The sequence below is a fragment of the Rhea pennata genome, chromosome 3 (genome assembly GCF_028389875.1).
Source record: "Rhea pennata isolate bPtePen1 chromosome 3, bPtePen1.pri, whole genome shotgun sequence".
NCBI lineage: Eukaryota > Metazoa > Chordata > Aves > Rheiformes > Rheidae > Rhea > Rhea pennata.
Window position 1 is genome coordinate 5287951 of NC_084665.1, and position 8890 is coordinate 5296840.

The 8890-nt window shown below is 44.2% G+C and overlaps 1 protein-coding gene and 1 long non-coding RNA gene across 8 annotated transcripts in view; one reads left to right on the plus strand and one right to left on the minus strand.

The window, feature by feature from the left end:
• AFTPH (aftiphilin) overlaps positions 1-1817 on the minus strand; it is a 48141-nt gene extending 46324 nt beyond the window's left edge. For all 7 annotated transcript variants that reach the window (XR_009957816.1, XR_009957814.1, XR_009957813.1 and 4 more), the window contains exon 1: positions 1627-1817. The gene's annotated coding sequence lies outside the window, so the exon portion shown is untranslated. The remainder of the gene's footprint in view (positions 1-1626) is intronic.
• Positions 1760-3440, plus strand: LOC134138164 (uncharacterized). The gene is made up of 3 exons (XR_009957818.1): positions 1760-2055; positions 2371-2794; positions 3229-3440. It is a non-coding gene; the product is annotated as an uncharacterized LOC134138164 (long non-coding RNA).
• The last annotated feature ends 5450 nt before the right edge of the window (positions 3441-8890 follow it).

An 8890-nucleotide genomic window follows, 5' to 3' on the forward strand; every position in this document is an offset into this window, starting at 1 on the left:
ATATGAATTTTCTTATGTAATTACAGTGTTAAAAGGCTGACATTAACTTAGTAATTTACTAAAGTAGTTTTTGATTTTTAAGTATAAACATAAGATTACAGACTTGCCTTAATAGGAAAAATGTAAACAAAGTCAGCTGATTCACCACAAAATTCTGAATTCTGTAGATTTATGAAAAATCACTGTGAAACGAAGCCATGATTCCAGGGAAAGGAAAAAAAAAAAAAAACAAAAAAAAAAAACACAGTCCAAACTGAAGCATTCAAGCCCAGAGCCTTCAACTGCTTATTCTGAAGCAAATTAAGGAAGTCAAAGGCAGAGTTCATACTATCATATGACCTTAAAAAGGTCATATAATGTGTATATGATGCAAACATCATGTGGAATGGAAATTCCATATTCACCTTACCTTTTCTGAAATCTCTATACTATATAGCTGAGTAGCATTTGAATTTACATTTTCATACCCTTGCATTTATACTGTTTATTTTCACACATACGAAAGGAATGTTTACTGAAAAAGAGAAACCCCACAGAGCAACCACAGTTACTTCATCTCTTCCTCTCATCTCCCACCAGTAATGTTGTCCTCCGCTAGATACCTCTCCAGCTTCAGGAAGAACTGCTACACGTAAGTTTTAAGACAAAAGTTATCTACATATTAGGTGTGCATATAGACTTCTGCACCTGCTGACAATAAAAACCTAAAATTTTTATGCTTAAAGTAGGCTAATTGGTTTCCACATCTATTTTATAGGTCCAGAGAACAAAACAAGAAAAAAAGCACTTTTAATGAAGTTCAACCTCTAAGGACAAGCCCAGTTAAACCAAAAAGCAGCAACCAGAAAATTCACTGTACCACAAATTCAACGGTTAAAGAAATCAGCTTTAAAGAAATGGCTGCAAAGCTGACAAGAAAACAAATAACTTTTTGCAGCCAACGCTGTACAGCTCTCATTAATGAGGTTTCTTCTGCTAACTTGGTTCGTTTATGAATGCAAGTTTACTTTAACAGAAGCACCAAACTTCGGAAAGTTCCCAATTTCTGTGCAGAGAAGCTGGAGAAAAGGGGCAGCCACCAGCAAGAAGCTAACTCACTCACCCGCCGAGCTTTAACCCTTTATTAAGAAATCACCTTCGCAAGGAAAACCCTTATTTTGGCTCATCAGGTAGCCCCTCGCAATGGCGAACGGGAGCACCGGTACTTAGCAAGATGAAGCGTTCCAGCAGCTGCATCCCAGTGCAGAAAAGATTAAAAGGAAAAAAGAAAGAAAGAAAGAAAAGCAGCAGAAGCTCCTCTCGCTCGCGCGTGCCGCTTCCAGAGGTGCTTAGCGACTGACATCCGCGACACCTGCTAAAAAGAAACCTCGCCGCAACAACCCCGGACCGCAGCGAGCCCCGGGGCCGCCGGCGGTGCGGCGAGCGCAGCCCCAACCGGCGGCCGCCCGCGGGCCGGAGCTCGGCACCGTCCCCGTGCCCTCCCGCTCCCGGCCGCTGCTCCCCCGCCGCCTCGGTGGAAGGGAGGGAGGGCGGGCGGGGGGGAGCGGCGGGCCGCCCCGGGCAGGCCCCAGCGGCGGGCGCAGCGGCCCGTCCCCGCGCAGGCCCGGCGGCGGGCGCGGGCCTTACCTGCGGGCTGCGCGACGGGCGGCAGCGGCGGGGCCCGGCCCGGCATGGCGGCGGCGGCAGCAGGAGGAAGGGGAAGGGGGACGGGGAGGGGGGCGCGAGCGGTTATCTGAGGCCTCCCGCAGCAACCGCCATGGCGGGGGAACCCATGTCACGGCGGCAGGAACCGCGTCGCTGCGGCCCGGCCCCCTCCCGCCGCCACCGCCCACTTGGCCCAGCGCCTCCCGGCAGGCACCGCGCCGCCCCCGCCCCCGGAGCGGCGTCACTTCCAGCCGCGGCCGGGGCGGGGAGAAGGGAGGGGGAGGGGGAGGCCTGGCCGCGGACAAACGAATAAATAAACGAGCAAAGCTGCCATGAAGCTGCTTCCCCCGCTAAGAGAGGCTACCGAGGAGCGCGGCCCCGACGCCAGAGCGGCGGCCATCTTGAGTGCTGGTAAGCGCCTTCCGCCGCGGCCGCGCCGCCATCTTGGGTCTGGGGCGAGGCGGAGACGCCGCGGCCGCCATGTTGGATGAGGGCAAGCCGGCGGCGGCGCCGGTGGCGGGCGGCCGTTACTGCGGCGTAACGGTGCCCCGGCGCGGAGCGCCGCTGCCTCCCCCGCGCCTGGGGCCGCGAGTCGGTGCGGGGAGGGGGCTGGCGGCGGGCTGCGGGCGGGGGCGGGGGGGTAGGGCAGCCCCGGTGCGTGCGGCGTTTGCTGCCCCCACACAAGGGGGACGCGAGAGGCTTGTAATTCAAATGATTTTTGTTCAGGGGGTGTCGCAGGGAGTGCCCCGGGGTGCAGCGGGGGCTGCCGCCTTCGGTGCGGCGGGCCCTGCCGGGGCCGCGCCCTTACCTAGCGGCGCGGGGTCGCTGCGGGAGGGCCGAGGGCGAGGCCGCCGCGGAGGAGCGCCCGGCGTGGAAACGCGGAACGAGGGCAAGCGCGGGCCCGGCTCGGGGCTGGCCGGCGGCCGAGGGCGTCAGCGGGGCTGGAAGCGGGCGAGGTGAGCGCGGCTGCAGGGGCCCGCGTGGCTGCAAGCCATGGTTCGGGATGCGACGTCCGTGAGGACTCAGATCTTCAGGAGCTAACAAATCCTGCCTGTGCCTTACTGCTCGGATGGTCAGGAAATTCATCTTTTTTTTTTTTTTTTTTTTTTTTTTTTTCCTCGCTCTTGATGGTAAAGACATTTCTACGAAGGTAATGTTCACTGCAAAGTTTTGCCTCTCTGAAGCTTGCTTGGGGGGGGGGTTGATCCCATATGTGTGATCCCACAATCCTGTTTCCAAATCCCTCTCTGGAACGGACTGCATATTGCTGTTCCACCTTTTATGTCTCTTTATGACTGGGGGGCAAATTTCCTGACCATCTGTGTTTGCTAACCACTTAATCTGAGTGGGATCCCTGAGGGCCTGTCTGCATCAAGCTGAAGCCTCAGTTAATAAGCATTAGGGTCTTCCAGTGTTACCATCTTCGAAGAGCAGTTTGGTACAAATTTGTTTCTGGAAAATGAGATTTGTACATGTCTACACTTCATAGAGAAGGTGTTTATGTGCTCTAGCTGAATATGTAAGTGCAACAACAGTCAAATCATGCTGTTGTTGAACTGGCTTCCTGAAAGTGTTATTTTACAGCTTCATTGGTTTCTTGAGTGTGCCAGCTCCATAGAGAGGAGTTGAAAAATGCGTCAAAGAGACGATGCAGGGAGTGCAAATGTTGTATATATCTCTTATTTGCTGTTTTGCCCAAAGAAAACTCAAGCAGGCAATGATTTGACCTCATGAATTAAAGAACATTCACAGCAAAATCAGTAAGTGCTGAAAAATAAAAGAACAGCATACAAATACTTCTGGTTTTTGGTTGTTTTTTTTTTCCTGTTACCTGTTTACACTCTATTGGTAGATATTGCCACAACTCCAAGCACATTAGACATTAAAAAAATGTGTAGCATGGTTTTAAATAATGTGCAAATTATGTCCTAAGATGAGACATATGTCCTTTGACTGCAGTGAACACAGCAGTTAGTAATCAAAGTATAATATTAAAGATCTGTTCCTACAGAGACTTAAGTGTATATTTGAACACACAGTAGTTCTGCTGACGAAGGCTTAGAACGTGGTTACACGTACAACTTCTCATGGTTGAGATAGGTTTTGGAATAAAAATGCAATAATGAATCTGCTGATTTAATATAAAGTCTTTGACAAGGATGTGGAAATTATTTGTAATACAATGTTTCATTTGCGTTAGGAATCTCATTACAATAGCTGAAAATAGTCACAGGTGACTGTTAATGAGGTTGTGTGACTCTTAAAGCTGTGTGACTATTAATAAGGCTCTGTGACATTACATTACATTTCGCCGCCTGGTGGCTGTCTTCTATTTTCAGCATAGCGTCAGAAATGCAGCATAAAGCTTGCACTGACCTGGCAGGGCAGAAAGAAGCAATGGGGAGACAGGAAGACAGGCAGTTTAGGAATCAAAGATCTTTTACCTCGCTCAGCGTGAACATTGTGCTTTACAAATTGAAAGGGTGAAGAAAAGAATCTGCAAAAGCATGAAAGACTTTGTTGTAAAGCAACAGAAATACTAGATCACTACTTCCTATTTAGTAGTGGCTGTTAAATTCCAGGGGCCCAAAACATTTCATTTGTGCTACTAGACTATGAGGAATCGTTCACCATTTCCGCTGTGTTTAGTTAATGGTCAGTGGCCATAAAGGTTAATCAGTCTTATAACAGCATTGTAAATAATAGGATTAGAGGGACTATTTCAATAGATGTCTCATCTTTTACCACCAATGTAGCAATGATGTGATTGAATATACTGAACATACATGCTGTGCCCTAAACAACCCAGGCAGTAATCTGAATTCCAGCACTCTAAAACAAATGTAAAGCCTTCTGTGGAAAAGATCAATGTCACAAGCACAACTGTGTGCCACAGGAAGAGAGCCAGAAAGATTGACAGCATCACTAATTAGGCCCTAGAATAGAAGGAACTTTGAGTAAAATTCCCAGATGATTTGAGGAGGAGAGTCATATTGTAAACTACAAAAAAAAAAAAAAAAAAAAAAAAAAAAAAAAAAAAAGGTTAAAAAAAAAAAAAAATCTCTCCAAAGGGTATCTGACAGTCTGACCAGAAGGAAATTTCCTTCTCTTTTTTTCTTAGTGATGTTCAGTAGCTCCTAGGACCAGAAGTTTTAATCAGTATGTAGTTGTGGGTCTGTAAAATTCATATAACTTGAATGCAGGATTAGATGAGTGGTGAGTGTTCTGCCTGAAAAGTGAAGTGATCTTCACTTCTTTTAAACAGTGTGAATGATTGACAAGATGTATGAGGTTTTTAATCATTCCTGTGTAAGCTTTGCTGACTGAAAGAGATTACAGTTACTTATTGTAAAGACAGAATGACTCTTTATAATAGAATTAATCATATTAAGTATTTGTTCCGTGACATAGAATCTGTGGGTTTCAGCCCTAATTTCAATGGAGCTACCTTCAACACCTGAAAATTTCCTTTTTAGAATAACATGGATTTGGGACACTATTATCTGAAGATTTCTAGAGTGTTGTTCAGTAAATCTTCAAACAAATATACTTTTAATATGTATTAAAAAAAAAAAAAAGTACTTCCAAGCAATTTCTTTTCTTACAGAGCATCAGGGTGAAGAAACAGTGTAATCTTAAGGTATCGATCTCAATGTAAAACCCTATCCATATAGGACAACAGAGGTTTTAAGTCATGGAACTGGTCTTGGTAAATTATAAATTCAGATTTACCTTGAGTTAGCTGCAGCCAAGAAGCTTTATCAGTTACTCGTGCAAAATCTGAATCTGTCAGGAGAGGGCGCAGCCTTCCAAGAAGTCCCAAATGGAAAAAAAAGATGTCTGAGTCAAGGTGATTCAGAAAGTCTGCCAAAAATCGTACAGTCTGGTGGTTCAGAGACTCTTCCTGGTTTGGGAACTGAGGATGGCAGGGAGTAGTTGTTATAATCTACAGCCGTATCTTTCATAAAATGCAGTCATTCATAATTCTCAAGAAAATGAACTATTTATAAGAAAACCATTCTTTTTGTTTTTTGTTTCTCCTTTTGGAGCCTGCAGTACAGTTATAGGGGAATCACTACATGGTTAGCTATAGTATAAGTGACACTATGTTTTATACTGTATAATAAAAAATATCTTCTGAAAAGTATTAGATTGCTGGCAGTGCATGGTGCAGTTCTGTTCTCTTGTAAAATATATACAGTATAGCATGGCTTCTGTCAGCACAGGCTTTTCCCGGCTTCGCTGCCCAGTGTGTGGGGAAGAGGCTTGTTGTAATCAAGATAAATCTTTAAACTTCAGGCAATTTACTTCATTCTCTGCTGAGTCCGGCAACACTACTGATCAGAAACTAGGTATTCTGTTTCCTGAGAAATTGTAATGCTTGGTTGTTGGTACTGTTTGCTTCTTTTTGTTTTTGGAGTTGTTTTGGACATTGGAAGATTTGAAATAATGTATTGAATGAATTTAAAGTGTTCTTTGGACCTGTCAGATCATTTCATTTCACTAATGCCAAAGCATTAGTCAGTTTGTATTATTGTCAATGTAATATGAAGTAGTTTAAACTTTTTCCATGGAAATGAAATGTAAAAAGTGAACTTAAAACAGGAAATCAAGCCAACACATTTTATCTTAAGAGAATTTTGACTTTTTTGCCTCCTAAAATGAAACTGAATTGACATTTCTATGAAGTTTTTTTTTTTAATTCCAAAATAAATGCAGTTTTACTGACTGTTACAGCTGAAATAGCAGCATTATCAAGCAGAGAGTGTCTGACTGAATTCACTGATCAACGTGAAAAGCTTTACATCAAAATTGCTTCTGACTGTGATTTCATAAGGTGAGTATTGTCAAAGCTGGCTGAATAATTCATATACATTTTCTTCTGGCTTCTAAACAGGCAACAGTTAGTGAAAGAAAATTGTGTAGTTACTGTTGACCTAAGTTAAACAAAGCAGAGAATGAAATGAGCTGCCAATTCCTGAAGTCCACTACTGATCTATCCTTCAGCGTCAAAAAGGTGGTAAAACTGATCTCTGAGCAGCTGTTGAAATTCCCCCCAGCCCCCCTGAACAATGGTTACTGTCCCTGAGCTTCATCCACGATCGGTGCAGACAGCTCAGCTCTTCTGCAGGCAATTCAGAGCACCCATCTGTGCCAGGTGAAGGACCCAGGAGAACCTCTCAGCCCAAGAACCTGGGGCTGGAGTTCCTTGCTCAGCTGTTCAGTCACTGAGATATTCTTCTGAACATCTTGAATGCTCGTGTCTTCTGCATTGCTGCTACTTCCCATTAGTGTTGACCTCTGGGCATGCAGAATAACCAGGCACGTGTTTCTCTTGTTTTGGGGATCCCACAAAAATGTCTCTGCTTTCCCCAGCCCTTCAAGGAAGGCACTGTCTCCGTCTGTTTTAGTTGCAAGGGCATAAAGTACTAAACCTGCAACACTCAAAACTGCTGTTTGGGCTGCGATTTTTTTTTTACTGTTTTATACAGATCTTCTTAGTTATCTTTGAGAGAGTCATAGATTTGAAAGCTGTAAGGCATAACTGCATCAACAGTCCAGTCTCTTGTGAATCACAAGCCATTAAGAATCCCACAACTGCTTAAACAATCCTGGATGTGTTAACTACAGAGACCTTCCTTTAGTTACACAAAACAGATGTAACCACAGTTAGTTTGTGTTGGTCTTAGAAACCTCCTGCATCCAAAAGGTCCATAGGTTCTTTGACTTTGCTCAGGTTTATTTATGCAAGGATGGGGTTGCTGACACTATTTGGTGTTTTTTTTTTTTTTGGGGGGGGGGGTGGGTTTTTTTTTTCCTCCTGAGGAGTTGCTTTCTGAGTCTCAACTGTGCACACAGCTGGGTTACAGCCTCTAACAAACATGTAGGCACTCATTCTTGCTGTAGGAGGGCTTCCCAGTGGATTAACCAGCTCACGATGGCCAAAACAGTCCCACTTTCCCTGCCATGGTTTACCCTGTATCCTCAAAGTGGCAGAAGTTAGTGAGTGAGTGAGGTATCACTTTGCGTGCACCCGGCCTCAACATACTTTTGTATGTAACTTGTCAGCAGCACGCGCAGAATCTATTTTAGTGTATGTACATTTTGATGGAGAGAACAAAGCTTGTGAAAAGAGGCAATAGATAAACCAATACCGCTGGTAAAAACTTAGGAGCTTTCAGGGATGCTGGCACTTCCTCAGGTGTGAGGGAGAAGCAGAAAACTTGAAGTGCAGACTGAAAACAATCTGACTTCAGCCATAATTTAATTATGTTACTCAGCCAAGCAGGGAGAAAAAACAGCTGACAAGTGTAGCAGCCCACAAAGCTATGACCAGTTTATTGAGAAATGGACATCTGAATTGATGTATTGGCAACACTTACCATTTTCTCCCAGGTCTGACAATACTTCTCATGTAATCTCATCCTCTGGGAGTGGATCATCTCAACTGTCAACAGGAAAGCAAGAAGATTTCTAGCTCTCTTGGTGGCAGAGCAAAGCTTGCCAGTGTGACTTTTTTTGTTCAATAAAAGCTCTAAATACAGAAAGCCAATAAGAAAACAATTCAAAATTACTTGCTTAAATATAAGAGGCTGGCTTGTGAGTTTTTCATATTGAAGATGAAAAGTGCTAAAAATGTTTGAAGATCATTATTCCATTTTAATATTACAGTTCATAATTTATTTATTGGACAAAGAGTTGATTTCTATAGCTATCTTCCTTCTGCCTTGTGCTTCACCTCCTCTTTGTGAAGACAGGAGGCAAGAGCTACCAAACTCCTTCACGGATCAGGTGCAAGTGCTGTGTATATGATGAGTACTGTTACAGTGGTCTCATACAGAGCTACTTGGGGTGATAAAACACATGCCCATAATCTCTACTAACATTAATTTTAAGGCTTTTCGCATCTTAACACAGTTGAGTTTTCTTTGGAGGTTTAGCAACATTTCAGTTTACCTCTGCAATTGGTTTTCTTTTTTGTGTTTATTAATATTCCTGTATTTAGTAAGACCTGCAATGTTGTATAATTGCACAAGGTCTTCTCACATCTATATGTCAACATGGTCAGGGAAATTCAGATGCCTCCTGAAACTGCCCAGACAGGTAACTTGGCATAACATGATATAAGTCCTGAATACAGGCAGAAAGATCTTGGCTGAAAGATCTTGGCTCTCTGTCCATCCTGGCAGAAGTTAAAGCCTTGCAGCTGTCTAGATCCGAGCAGTCAAATATAGTGGAAATGGGA